Raw genomic sequence first — 15,482 nt, forward strand, 5'->3', positions numbered from 1 at the left:
TGACATGGCTTTTCTTTAAAACATCCTGGATTTGAACTCGGCCTTCCTCTACCGACTCTGCCACACACCATTTGTAAAGTAGAAGTGTCAGTTTTCATACATGATCCCTATTAGGAGCCGGTCCTTATACGGTGCTAGTACCTTACATGGCGCTGTTCAGAATTAACATGATAATTATCTATTTTCTCATTACTCGGGTACATAATCATAATGTAATGGCCTAAACACACATAAAATAATTGTTGCTTGCTATTTGGATCGGATAATGTTTAGAATTGTGTTGCTACCTATATTGCTTCTCTATATTTTGATCAGAAAATAATTGGTGGAAGACGTAATTGTGCCTGGGTGTAATTTATACCCAAAAATAAAGATAAAGATAAAAGATGCATATACCGGTTACCTATATTGTTTGTTGCTTGCGTCAGACAGAGTACTGCGGGGCAGAAGGCAAGACGGAAACCACTGCCCTATTCTTCCTTAAAAAGTAGCAAGGAAAATGCTGCACCGACAAGAGCATGGCTCTTAAATTGATGATGATGATATTGTTTGTGGGGAACGTAACCTGGAAAGTCGCTCATTGGTTGCAGCCCGTGAAAGGTACCGTGCGCTATCAACACCGTTGGTATGCGCGCGCGCCGATTGCCCCGATAACTGGGCTTTATGACCTGCCTGTAAGTACAACTAGACCAATATCGCTAATATTATGCTTCTATTGAGATTGTATGACTATCACGAGCACCAGGTGCATATAAAATGACGATAAAACCAGCGCGATAGCATAGAATAAAGAATAATACTACGTATTGAGGAACTCGGTGGCGCAGCGGTAAACGCGCTCGGTCTGCGATTGTGGATGTTAAGCAAATTTCGCAATGGCCGGTCATAGGATGGGTGACCACAAAAAAAAGTTTTCATCTCGAGCTCATCCGTGCTTCGGAAGGCACGTTAAGCCGTTGGTCCCGGTTGCATTAGCAGTCGTTAATAACCACCAATCCGCACTGGGCCCGCGTGGTGGTTTAAGGCCCGATCTCCCTATCCACCCATAGGGAAGGCCCGTGCCCCAGCAGTGGGGACGTTTATGGGCTGATGATGATGATGACTACGTATAGAACGGCAACTCTCCGCTCCCTACCAGCGTCTGAGCTAGTTCTACCTCACCCCCCTCGAACTTAGTTTAGACGTGAATCGTATGACGTCAGACGCCACACACACACAGGTGCGCGCGTAGGATAACGTCAATGTGTGGTGTCTGTGTAAAAGTAGGTACTTTGTATGAAGTGTCCGGGGTGTGGCGATAGAGTAGATTTCAAAGTTCAGTGAATACTGGAATATCGACAACAACTAGATGGCGCATTTTATTCATACTAAGATGAATACCATGAAGGGTAAACTGGGAGGTTAAAAAGCCCGCATTGAAGCGATTCATCTAAAAACGCAATAATTAAAGCACATAATAACGGGTTCTTACCGCATTTAAATGGGGATATGAGACTCCCGATATTTCGACACTGTTGCAAGTGCCATGATCACGGGATGACTGATGAGATTGGAGTGGAGTAGGTAGATCCATAATTTTCTACGGGCAGACATATCAATCCCCATTTAAACGCGGTAAGAACCCGTTATTATGTGCTTTAATTGTGATAATAACCGCGAAAACTTAAAACAATGTAAAAACGCAATATTGCTATTTGACATTTGTTGATATTGCGCACTTACTTTTTATATGCGCAAATGTCGAATTGCAACATTTATTTCTCCCATAGCATGTAATGGTCAACAGTGAGAAAGAGAAGGAAACAATCTCTCTTTGACAGTCCGGGTAAGAAGAGCGCTTGAGTTTTTTAGTTAAAGTTTAGTGTACTAATATGTATTATCTATTCATATTTACACTTATGTTTATTTAATGAATATTATGAATTATTTGTAGTACACTTTGTGCCTTTCCACTTTTACTGGCCTCTAACACTATGCGCGGTTGGTTGGAAGATAAATCCACCTTTTGTACCTATTTTTTAGTCATTAATTATGTATTAATGTGTACAATAAAGAGTTTAACATAGCCACACCATTTCCTAATGGAGTACAAAGACCTAGTTTATGGTAGTAATAACCGAGATTGAATGTGAGGTGATCGTCAGGTCGCGGGTCGCGGTATGCGAGTCGAAAATACAACATCCGGTGAGTATGCGCGTGCGCCACTATGCCGAGATCCGAGAATCCCCGCGCTGTAAGGACTGGCTTACACTTTAATTCGTCAAACAGCGAGTTCAGTTGTAAAGTGGTGCAAATAACACAGACGGTTTAAAATTAAAGCAATAGTGTAGGTACTTTACTTAACTAATAGGAAAATTTCAATATACAGAATGTAAATTTTGTAACAGAGTGAGAAACACTTGATATTGAGCGCCATTGGTGTTTATTAATATCAGCCTATGGAAGAAACACAAAACACGTAGACGCCGTGCCACGCGATGCGGCGAGCCTAACTCTGTTTTTTTTTTTTTTAACGTAATTATCATGGATAAACTTGTTGCAGGTCAATGTAACATTTTTGAGATGTTATGGCTGAGGAGAAGAAATGACAAGAAACTGCAACAGCAACACATCTTTTAAATCGACGGTATACATTACAAAAGTTATTTAATAACGAGAGGAACACATTCAATACCAGACTTTTTTATCATTTAGGTAGTCATTAATCTTATATAGGGGAACGATGAGATTTTATTTGGCAAGAAAACACGAATATAATATAGGAATTCGACAGATAAAACACACAGCCTTATCACGCCAGAGGTCGTTGTAGCTGCGTCAAAATCATTTGACCTAAAGCCATGCTACTCACGTGAAAAGTTGTTTGACGTGGGCTTTATTAAACCAGGGGGGTTAAAATGGCCACATAGAATCAATTCATCTAAGAAAGCAATATTGCTATTTGACACTTGTTTGCATTGCACACTTACTTTTATATGCGCAAATGTCAAATTGCAATATTGCTTTTTTAGATGAATTGCTTCGATGTGGCCATTTTAACACCCCAGTTCTTTTTAACACGATTTTTTCATATAACCCAGATCCTATCATAAGCACTCCCCGGTAAAAAAAAATCCAATAAAATAAATAAATATTTTATTCTGGAATATTTTTTGACAATTACTGAATCAATGGCGGCTATAAAGGTACAAAGGGTAACTGTAGGACAGGGCACGCTAGCCTACGATGTCGGTGTCATACGTGAAACCGTTGGTCCGGGCTACTACTGCAGCACGACGAGTGAGGTGGAGGACCAGAGTCCCGGCGTGCCGGCAGAGTAGTATGACAGGAATAGTAGAAGTAAGACAGGAGTCGAACAGTCAACAGTTTATTAACTGACACAACGTAACATAACATAACAAATACTTTATTGCACAAACAGGAAAAAACAAAAAACAAAAGAGAAATAGAATACACACACAAATAGACACACAAACACACACAAATAGGAACTTAAAGCCACAGTTGAAGGGTAATAGATAGAATACCTAAATGAAGAAGAGATTGCCGCCGTAAATTGGTTATTGGATAAATTTTGTTGGTATGATGTTATTGTCTTGTTGTTTTTGTGTATGGCATCTTTTTATAGTAAACTATTTATATTCTATTCTATTCAGGTTTTAGAGAAAAAAGTCTTTTAAAATTTGATAATAATTATTACAAAACTTAAACCAACTTTCGAGTTATCTTTACGGATGGTCTCGGATAAGCCACTTGGGGTATAAGTTCAACTGATATCGACACCCCAACTAAGTAAGTCTGTCAGCGTTCACTAGTTGCGGAATTATGGCAAAGGCTGCATGATTGAATCAGGTCCGCGCTAACTGACTTACCGAGCCGTTCCAGCTATGGCCTGATTCCCAAAAAACAGATTTAGTGCACGGATTCCAGTGATACCGTTGCAGTGAGAATTTTTGCCTCGACCATCAACCGAATAAACCTTGAAATTGGATTTCAAAGCGGATACATATGACGAAACCGTGGCCTGAATAAATTGTATTTACTCCAACACTTGATGGAGACTTACACGGCATCATCACCATTTTAAGACTGGCCACTTGTAACACTGCCCACCTTTGTAAATAACTCCATACCTATTATAAAAAGAAACATAACACGCATATCTGGTACAATTAAGTCAGAGTCTACTTCTAAAATATCAAAATAACTCAATGTTACAAGACGCGTAATAATATAGTATTGACATAATTTAAACACATCGCGTCGCGCCTATATCCCCGTAGACACACCCCGGACACTTCATACAAAACACCTCGTTTTACACAGACACTACACATTGACGTTATCATACACGAGCATCTGTATTCTATCTGTTGTCATACGATTGAAAATTAAACTATGTTCGAAGGGAGTGAGGTAAACCTAGGTCAGCCGCTGGTGGGGAGCGGAGAGTTGCCGTTCCATACGTAGTATTACTATTCCTTATTCTATGCCGAAGGGGTAGGCTGAGGTTTATAATCGACCCACTCCTGGCCAGCTATGTTTAAGTCCCATTTAGTAGGAGGCGTGCCTATTGCCAGCACAACAGGGCACAAATACTGGAAACCACGTCATATCAATTACCTTTCATCCATACATGAAATCAAACTCATAAAGTTGTATTTGGTATTATTATGTATTTCAGTTCTATGACTTTGAATTACTTTATTCATCCGGAGGTACGATGTAGGTACCTACTTACAGGTATATCAAGGATGCATCAGTAAGTTTAATATAATAAAATCCGCGATTAGAGCTAAAAGTTATCACTCAATTAATTTTAATGCACCAGCCTTCGCAGCCTAAGGGTCGAAGGGAAAGACCAAGAAGAGCTTACATGGATCAACTTAAAGAGAGTCAAAGAATCTGGTCTATCAAAGGAAGTCAAAGAATTGGCCTTTGATAGACAAAAATGGAGAAAGCTACACAGACAAGAGCGTGGTTCTTAAATTAATGAAGATGACTAGCCCACGCGGCACGGCAACCACGTAACGCGCGGTGCGACGTCTATCCACGTAGATAGCATTCGCTGCGTCTATTGGTCGAAAAGAAAAAAATATAGATGACACTGCGCTGTACAGAGTTGCCTTCGTTTTCTAATTTCATGGATATCAGACATATATTATGCATCTTTTGTCTTTGTTTTTGGGTGACCCCAGGCACAACACATCTTCCACCCATTATTATTCTGATCAAAATAAAGAGAATCAATATAGGTAGCAATGTAATTCTATAACATATCTGATCCAAATATCAAGCAACAATTATTTTAACTACATACCTAAACATCACCGCCCTTTTAACCACGGTATAATTATCAGTGAAATATAAAATCCATGGTTCAGAATTTCCATTTTAAAATAGCGACTTTTTTGTTTGTTTTAATTGTAATACTACCGACCGGTACCTTATGTAAGACCCGTACTTATATCGTTTAAAAAAATATGAAAATATAGTTTTTTTTTGAAAATCCGTTTTATTTTTTAAGAGAAGTTTGTGTACCAAAGAGGTCGATGACACGCGATCCACGACATTAAGATATTCTATTGTGGTTGGATGATTACCTATTTAAGCCGGGAACAGTGGAATGAAATAGGCTTTTGTCCAGTAGAAGCCGGGTGAAACTACAAAACTGACATTTGTCCTCCTTGTAAGATAGACGGAGACGGCTGACATTCAATTCAGAACGCCTGTTTTTAAACAAAACCGAGGAGAAAATTTAAAAAATTAAAACAACTTTATTGAACTCAAATTTTGTGTTAAAGAGATATATCTTATAGGTCATGCCTAACACAAGCTTTCTGGATAGACCCACAAAGCTTAGCAGGCTGGGCATGACCTCGCTACTTCCCCATTTACAACGCAGTACAAGTCGAAAAGATTTTTTTTATTATTATTTGTATGTCGTTTCCATATTTCGGGCCTATGGAGTCCCGGACTTTTGGAAAGCGTGCGTGGGGCCGAAGCCAACACGTAGAGCCATTTAAGACAATTAAATCTAAATGTGTTGTGACACCAACCGGCGATTATCCCTGTATGCACTATGGGAGTGCACCCAAAGACAATCCCGGTTCGTTATTATTAATAGCCCTGAATGTCTCACTGCAGGGCAAAGGATATAATGAAATATAATCGGTTCTCTATTTTAACGCATAAAAGTTTATGTAATAATTTACCATGGCATAATGTTACTTGTCCTATTATTAGTTACGCATAGTATTAATTTGTCATAACTTTTTAAGCATAAATTTGAAACTCATAACTACTATAAGCATAATAATTAATGGCAATAATGATATATAAGCATAATTATTATAAGCATAAAAACTATACTCCGAATGAGAAAAGCTTTGGCACAACTTTGAACATTTCCGAAACTTATTTTTTCCTAGGCTGCATTTGGTTCATGATTGTGAATTTTTATATTTTTTGACTCTATTTCATGCTGTTGGTCATCATTCAGTATACTTTTTGTGTGTAAGATAAACATGCTGGCGGCGTAGGGGTAGCCCGAGGGCCACCCCCGCCGCACCCTAACCTACTGTTATGCCTTGTAAAAATTATGACAAAACACTATTATTCTAAAAAAGAATTATAGATACCTATTTATATGCGAATCAAATTTATACCAACAAATATTAGTCCAAAAATAAGTTATACCTAACAAACCAGTATTCTTAGATGTTATTATGGGAAAGTACTATTATGCAAAAAGGATTATGATAATTAAAATTATGACAAAACCATTTATGCATTTTAAGAGAATCCCAATATAATCATAATTAAAGCACATAATAACGGGTTCTTACCGCATTTAAATGGGGATATGAGACTCCCGATATTTCGACACTGTTGCAAGTGATTGGAGTGGAGTAGGTAGATCCATATTTTTTCTACGGGCAGACATATCTGTCTACCGTGTATACGGAATAATGTGGTGAAAAAACGTGAGGACACAGTGAGTGCGGTTTGTCGTAGTGAATTTCGTGCGAGTTCGGATGGTTCCGAACATTCCTATATCAAAAACATAAACAAGCGGCAAAGAAAGAGGGTAGACAGATATGTAGAAAAATTATGGATCTACCTACTCCACTCCAATCTCATCAGTCATCCCGTGATCATGGCACTTGCAACAGTGTCGAAATATCGGGAGTCTCATATCCCCATTTAAACGCGGTAAGAACCCGTTATTATGTGCTTTAATTATGATAATAACCGCGTAAACTTAAAACAATGTATGAAATATAATTATCGAAGAACCTTTGTCAATATAATAATTATCTATATCTGTCCTTACCTAAAAACTAACTTCAATCTAGTCATTGCAGACAAGGCCAATTCTGACTTGGTTGGTTGGTGTATACACGTATGCCAAATGCTCAATGATACGAACAATGTTATTTTGGTTTGCAAACAAGCGATGCAAAACATTGGCTGTGAATTCTGAAACTTTTTGTATTAGCTGATCGCTTCAAAAATACCATCTAGCTTTCAAACTTTGAGCGCCGATATAGGCAATGCACGTTTAATTGAATTGGGACCGGGATGGGCACTTCTGGCGTAATACCCCCCCCCCCCCCCTTTTTTTGACGTGACTTTAACTACTTGGCCGGACAAATGGGGAGCGCTGAAGGCTCTCACCCGGTACAACGTTTACGACAACAGGCCTGAGGGTGCCCAGTTGGGCGCGAACCTCGGCTCAGGGCGTCGTCTGAGAGGAAAAACATTTGAAAGAATTAATCAACCCTAGTGGGTCGATAGCGATAAGCGCTGAGGGAAATCGTCAACCACGCCGGCGGGGTCATCCCTCTCATACATACCCACCAAGACAAGCAGATGCTATGACATTCTGACACACTTCTCTTTCTTTCCACATCGGAAAATTCCACTTGATATTAACTCAGAATCATGGTCTGAATCATACCCTTCAGTATTCGTTACGATGTCACTAACACCCTGTATATACCCTGTAAGTTTAAAATAAGAGAAGCAAAGTAGCGATTGGATGTTTGTTTATACGATTCATATAGTTATTTTTACTATCAAAGTTCCAGCTGAGCAAGGAAACGAATATGTTTACGTTAACGGTCAATTAGTTTAGTGGAGGTGGTTGAGGTAACTATTTGTGTTTGCTACTGTATATGCACGATATGCGATGCACCGCTCGAAGCACATGTGTAGCACGGTCACGAGCATTAATATGTATACACTTTGGTAACATGTCACATTAACTTTTTTGACAAATTGAACTGTAAGTGTCACTAAATGTCAAATATGTTAGTGCGACAGAGTCCTAAAGTGGGTACATTATATTGCTCATGACTGTACCTTAGGGAAACAATCTCATAATAAGAGCATATATACGTAATACATATAAGAAAACAGATTTATAGGTACTGAATTTCGCTGAATTGCTAGTTGTATACTAATCGGTTATTGCGCGCTATTAAGTTGCAAAATACAGTTGACTAGACTAGACTTGAGGAGCTCGGTGGCGCAGCGGTAAACGCGCTTGGTCTGCGATTGTTGAAGTTAAGCAACTTTCGCAAAGGCCGGTCATAGGATGGGTGACTACAAAAAAAAAAGTTTTCATCTCGAGCTCCTCCGTGCTTCGGAAGGCACGTTAAGCCGTTGGTCCCGGCTGCATTAGCAGTCGTTAATAACCATCAATCCGCACTGGGCCTGCGTGATGATTTAAGGCCCGATCTCCCTATCCATCCATAGGGAAGGCCCGTGCCCCAGCAGTGGGGACGTTAATGGGCTGATGATGAGACTATACTTTAGTCGGCTGAAGAATTATTTTACACAAATGGATCTAACACTCTCTAATAGCCTAAACGTAGAGGAAAAGCGTGTTGAAGTGTGCTTTATATATAATTAAAACACATAATAACGGTTTCTTACCGCGTTTAAAAAAGATGGTCTATCTGAGTCGTACAAGATGGAATGCGGTGTTAGACAGGGTGGGCTTTCATCTCCTAAGCTATTTAATTTATATATTGATGACCTAATAGCCGGGCTCAGCAGCATGCGTGTTGGATGTAGGATTGATGGTGTTAATTTTAATAACATCAGTTATGCAGATGATATGGTGTTGCTGGCCCCGGCTGCGGGGGCGTTAAATGAGTTGCTGAAAGTGTGTGAGGCCTACGCTGCGTCGCACGGTTTAATATACAATGTCAAAAAGACAGAATACATGATCTTTAGGGTTACAGGTAAACATCTGGATATGGCTCCTCAAATTATGCTCAATGGAGCAACACTTAATAGGGTGCATAAATTTAAATACCTCGGACACTATCTCACTGATGACCTTAAAGATGATGTGGATATAGAGAGAGAGCGTAGGGCGTTGGCGGTGCGCGGGAACATGTTAGCCCGGAGATTTGCCCGATGTACACATCAGGTAAAGATAACACTCTTCAAAGCCTACTGTCAAGGCATGTACACTAGTTCTCTGTGGCTCAAGTACACCAAAGCATCGCTTAATACCCTGCGAGAACAGTATAATAATATTTTCAGAATGCTGTTGAATCTTCCTCGACATTGCAGTGCCTCCAGTATGTTCGCGGAATACCAAACAGATGGCTTCTATGCCATTGTTAGAAAAAAAGTCGCGTCTTTGGTAAGAAGGGTACGAGAGAGTAGCAACGGCCTTCTGAAAATAGTTGCAGATGATCCGCATGCACCTGTGTTGAGGGGTCCCAAAGGGGTGATGAACGCGGTGGAGGATCATTCATCGGTTCATCATTCGGTTGTGATTTCGGGCAGGTACATGACTTTTTAAATGAATTTATTAATTTTGATTCAATTACTTTACTAATTTGATTGTACTAACATAGTTCTTAAGTCAAATGTTTACTATTACTAACACATTATGGATCTGAGTAATCTGAAAATAAATGATTATTATTATTAAAGTAGGGATATGAGACTCCCGACATTTCGACACTGTTGCATGTGCCATGATCACGGGATGATTGATTAGATTGGAGTGGAGTAAGTAGGTCCATAATTTTCTACGGGCAGACATATCTGTCTACCCTCTTTCTTTGCCGCTTGTTTATGTATTTGATATCGGAATCTTTATACGCGGTAAGAACCCGTTATTATGTTTTTTAATTATAATAATATATATGTCTACGGTTGACTTAGGAGAGCTCTATACCCAGCAGTGGAACGTATTAGGCCGTTTGTGTAGAACCAATAGTACTTAAAAACTAGTAAAATAATGGAATAGACTACAATTATAGTTTCCTAACTCAAAGATAAATCATGAAATTCTGATTATTAAATAATGACAGATCTAAAGGTGACAAATACGATTTCCTATTTTCTATTTAACTTATTAATGAATTTGAATAAAGAAATATGTAATAATAAGTGCGTCATTTCGTCACGTTTTTCTATGACGTCACAGGTTGCTTTTTCATACAAATTCCATAGAAACTTCGCGTTTTGACGTTTAGTAAAAAGTAACTAATTGGAAACTATCATATTAACATAATATAAGCTCACGACAATATCCCAGTGGGCTAGTCAGAGGTACGATAAGCTGCAAAAATGCAATCAGTTTCTTGCAAAGTAATAAATTAACTGGTTGCACTTAAAACCTCCTGCTTACATGTCGTTTCTGTAAAAGACCAAAAACACCTACAAAAACATAAATTTTATAATTATGACAACTTCATAATTTCACCACTGTTTACATATAATTCGCTGAGCTCAGTGACTGAACTTTTGGTCTTTGATCGTACATCCATCGCAATATGAACTTGGTATCCACATCACGCTGGTTATTATTATATTTGTACAAAATTTTCCTGTACCCAAAGGTTGCCTGGAAGAAATTGCTGCATGAGCAATAAGGCCGCCTGTTGTGCTTTTCTGTATATGTTGTCCTTATCTTCGCATGATTGAAGTGTCCATTGTGCTCAATAAAGTATTTTATCTATCTATCTCGCTGGAGGTTCTGTGCGTAGAGCAACATTCCGCGCGGTGTGCTGTTTTTCTGTCGACTTCAATTAAAAGCAAATAAAATTCGAGAAGGAACTCGAGAAGTTTTGAATAAGATGAGGCCTACGAATAAATAATAAGTTATTCGTAGGACGAGGCAAGTTGAAAAATATTACGTCAAAACGATAATTTTCAAGTACATTATTTATCTCCACATTTGTCATCTAGGAGAGATAACCTTGGCCGCGTGACCCCCGGTGTCATCACAAGAAGGCGGCTGCACTTTAATGCGCGGAGTCACTTCCTTATCTCTAGTTTATCCAACTGACTAGTATCCTCCATGGATTATCACGACTTTGAAGTATTCCAACACAAAAATCTTATTCCCACCCATGGTATACTGCGAAGAAGGTATTACTTAAATTGCTCGTAGCATCCCCTGTTACCTTAGGTAAATCACAACCCGAATGCTACAATATTATACAGAATATGATAGACATGGATGTCTAAAGATTACAATAATAATCTGCGCTACTAATTGACTAGTCATATCATAACATAATTATTCTATGCAGAATCTGCGACAGTATCGCCGCAGCCGCGGGTCATTTTTCACGGCGCGAATTATCAAAAAATGTTGATTATCAACCTCAGCAACTAGTGTCGGGGTTATTATTGAGCAGCCGAAGGCCCCTGATACGGCTCGTGTATTGTAACGACTACGTACTTACATCAGTAAGTAGTAAACGGGACTAATAACTGAACGTGTCTCCCGATCAGATCTTACTTTGGGACATCAGTCTGTAACGTCCTCATTAAACCAGGGTTCACAAACAGATTTTTGTGATATGTCCCCACAGGTATTCGAACCCGGGACTTCCGGATCGTGAGCCTGACGCTCAACCACTGGACCACGGAGGCCGTCAACACTGTTAATCTTCTTCTTGTCGTTTCGATGGCATTCAGATTTTTTCAGCCCAGTATTATTTGCCACTCGGACAGCATTTTCACACTGTTAATGTCTAACATATTTTAACCCGATGAACTTAATACGTCACGTCACTGTACTTTCATTGCCTGTCGTGTCGTATTTAAAATAGAAAGCCTCTCGTTCAGCGCGACGCAAGCTGGCATAAAAAATCCAAAATGAAACCACAATTTTGGTGTAGTTTCACATGTCACAGCAATGTTGCGAAGCTTTAATTAACGACATCATGTCAAGGTAAAAGTACTGCGCATAACTTTATCTTCAATTTACGTGCACACCACAGCTTTGTGATATGGCAAAACTATGCGGTAACAATATTTTTTTGTTAACAATGAGTTAGTCATACGGAGAAGGAAATTTAAAGCCGAACCAAGCGAACGAACGGGTGTTTTCTGAAATCTAAGCTCTAATCGCTAAGGGGTCGATCTAAGTCCTAAGATGAGATATGATATACCTTATGACAACTTTGAATAAACAAAATATACTTACAAAATTTTCCTACGCCCACTTTTTATTACTACATTAGGTACATACGGGCACCAGAATATATAGTTTCTACGACCAATGTCATAAGCGACTGAGTACTTTTGCCTTCATGCGTATGGACATCAACGACTAATATACGATTTAGTATTGTGGTTTTTGACTGAGGTAATTTCCTAACTTATCAATCATTATCAAAAATAAAAGTTTTATAAACTAAAAACCGACTACGGAGCCAAGTTGCAAATGGTATCTAAATGCAGCAGTGGAATGTATGTGATTGGCATAAGGTGACGTATCAGTCCCATATATTTTTATATCTACCTAACACTCTCGTTTTTGTATTCGTTTGCAAATTAGCTAAGGCCCGCGTAGTGACGTATGACGTCCTTCCTAAAAGTGTAAATTGCGTTTATTGTAGGAAATTAAAATGTATAATTGCGGTTACAAGGCTGAGTGACGAGTGACTAGGTACAGTCATGAGCAATATAATGTACCCACTTTAGGACTCTGTCGCACTAACATATTTGACATTTAGTGAGACTTACAGTTCAATTTGTCAAAAAAGTTAATTTGACATGGTACCAAAGTGTATACATATTAATGCTCGTGACCGTACAACGTGAGTATGAGTAATGGAATGGCCACAATTCGCCGTGTGAAGTGAGAGCAACCGGCGATAAGAGATGAGTAAACTATTTGGATTGGAAAATTCAAAGTATGATGACTAAAAATGCCCAAGCAACTTCATATAAATTCCGCGTAAAGCTGAGAATTCTACCCGCATATTTCTTAGTGTGCACGAGACAAACGATCGTCCACAGAATGCGCTATTCATTTGACAAACTGCATCATATTGCGATCGCCAAATCCCTTGATGGGACTAGTAATATCATGACATGATTTCTATGCAAACGCAGCGTGCATACAAACTTGAACCGACTAATAAACGACCTCTGTGGTCCAGTGGTTGAGCGTTGGGCTCACGATCCGGAGGTCTTGGGTTCGATTCCCGGTGGGGACATATCACAAAAATTACTTTGTGGTCCCTAGTTTGGTTAGGACTTTACAGGCTGATCACCTGATTATCCGACAGTAAGATGATCCGTGCTTCGGAAGGCACATTAAGCCGTTGGTCCCGGTTACTACTTACTGATGTAAGTTAGTAGTGGTTATATGAGCCATGTCAGGGGTATTTGGCGGCTCAATAGTAACCCTGACACCAGGGATGATGAAGTTGGTACTCCACCTCACAACCCACACGATATAAGAAATATAACTAATAAACCCTGTTTGTATCTAATTTACAACAAACATAGGGTGGAGATTTGTTTGCCGATATGAGTTAAATTTCCCGGAATATATCTGTTTGAGTATTGAAGTTAGTAATAGTGCCGACTACGCCGGTTTGGCCGATGAGCCGGCTAGCCGATTAATCGCTTGCTTTCCGGGGCCAACTAATCGGCAAGTCGGCAAGTTGATAAATCAAGCTGTTACAATAACGCAAAAGACTGTGTCTGATGAAGTATAAAATATAAGTTAAAAACTAAACCCAAACTAAAAGTAATATTCCTCTGAAATACTTTCGAATAGTGATGTTTAGAAGATACCCGTAGTCGCATGCCGTGGTAAGCAAACTCATAGGATAGATTGGCATACGACCACAGCTATCTTCTAAACATAACTATTCGGAAGCATTTCAGAGGAATACACCTATTTTCTTGTTTCATACTTTTTAGTCGTCAGGTTACGGTTTTCAGTAGTCAGCTTTTCGCTTTTAAAGTTATTTATATTTTGGAGTCTTATTTAATAATATCATTATTAATATTGTAATTATTGGGTTTTTACCTTTAATAAAAACATTATTTTATTACATTATTATTATTTATTTATTCAGATAACGTGCTTCCGATACATGTTTTTTACACGATTTGGAAATAAAACCTATGTACAGTCACGAGCAATATAATGTACCCACTTTAGGACTCTGTCGCACTAACATATTTGACATTTAGTGAGACTTAGAGTTCAATTTGTCAAAAAAGTTAATGTGACATGGTACCAAAGTGTATACATATTAATGCTCGTGACCGTACCTATGTAAGTACCTTTAAAGTTATGTGCAGCAAGTAATGTTTTTTTTCGTCCTCACTTTGTGTGCTCTAGAGGGTGCCACATTGAATTCAGCGTGACGTCACATAGCCTATAACCACCGGACAATCAAGACGCATCTAGTGACACCTCATTTTCTAAATTCTGACAAGTGGTTTAGAAGTTAAGTTGGAACAGACGTGCATACACATATATATACATATACACAAACATAACGGTCAAACACACAACCCTCCTTTTTGCTTCTGCGCAGTCGGGTACAAATTATACAGATGTTCGTAACTTGATGCCAATAAATATTAACACGATTCGGAATACGAAATAATCGTAATTTCTATTCTTACTTGTTGATTGTTTTGTTTTATATTGATATTGTGAATTTATCGAGTTTTATTTCAAGTATTTTTATACATTTTGAAGCTAACCCTAATGGCATTCATGTATTCATGCTCTATTTACGACTGTTATGTTAATTATGTCTACACGATACTCACCGTCACGTGCGGGACTTCTTATTCTATCACGTGAGTTGTGTGGTGGATAACCAAGCTCAGTACCCCCGTGTCAGGGTTATTATTGAGCTGCCAAAGACACCGGTCATGGCTACGAACTTACATCAGTACCGGGGCCGGGACCAACGGAAACGTGCCTAACGAAGCACGGATCATCTTACTTTAGGACAGTGGGTCAGCCTGTAATGTCCTAAGCAAACCAGGGATCACAAAGTGTTTTTTTAAATGTCCCCACTGGGAATCGAACTCAACACACAACCATGGAACCACGGAGGTATGAGAGACAGGTTAATTTCTCGGGTGCCTTACAGACTGGTAATTTCATATAATCTACATTATAGCTAATATTGTTACGATATGTTGCAAGCGTAGACACTGTTGCTTGTGGATCG

General features: G+C 39.0%; 1 protein-coding gene across 1 annotated transcript in view; it reads right to left on the bottom strand.

Moving 5' to 3' along the window:
- The window catches only part of LOC126380209 (E3 ubiquitin-protein ligase MYCBP2), a 129,366-nt gene that overhangs the window by 69,748 nt on the left and 44,136 nt on the right, over positions 1–15,482 (bottom strand). The gene's annotated exons all lie outside the window — the stretch shown is intronic.

This window comes from Pectinophora gossypiella, chromosome Z (genome assembly GCF_024362695.1).
Source record: "Pectinophora gossypiella chromosome Z, ilPecGoss1.1, whole genome shotgun sequence".
Taxonomy (NCBI): domain Eukaryota; kingdom Metazoa; phylum Arthropoda; class Insecta; order Lepidoptera; family Gelechiidae; genus Pectinophora; species Pectinophora gossypiella.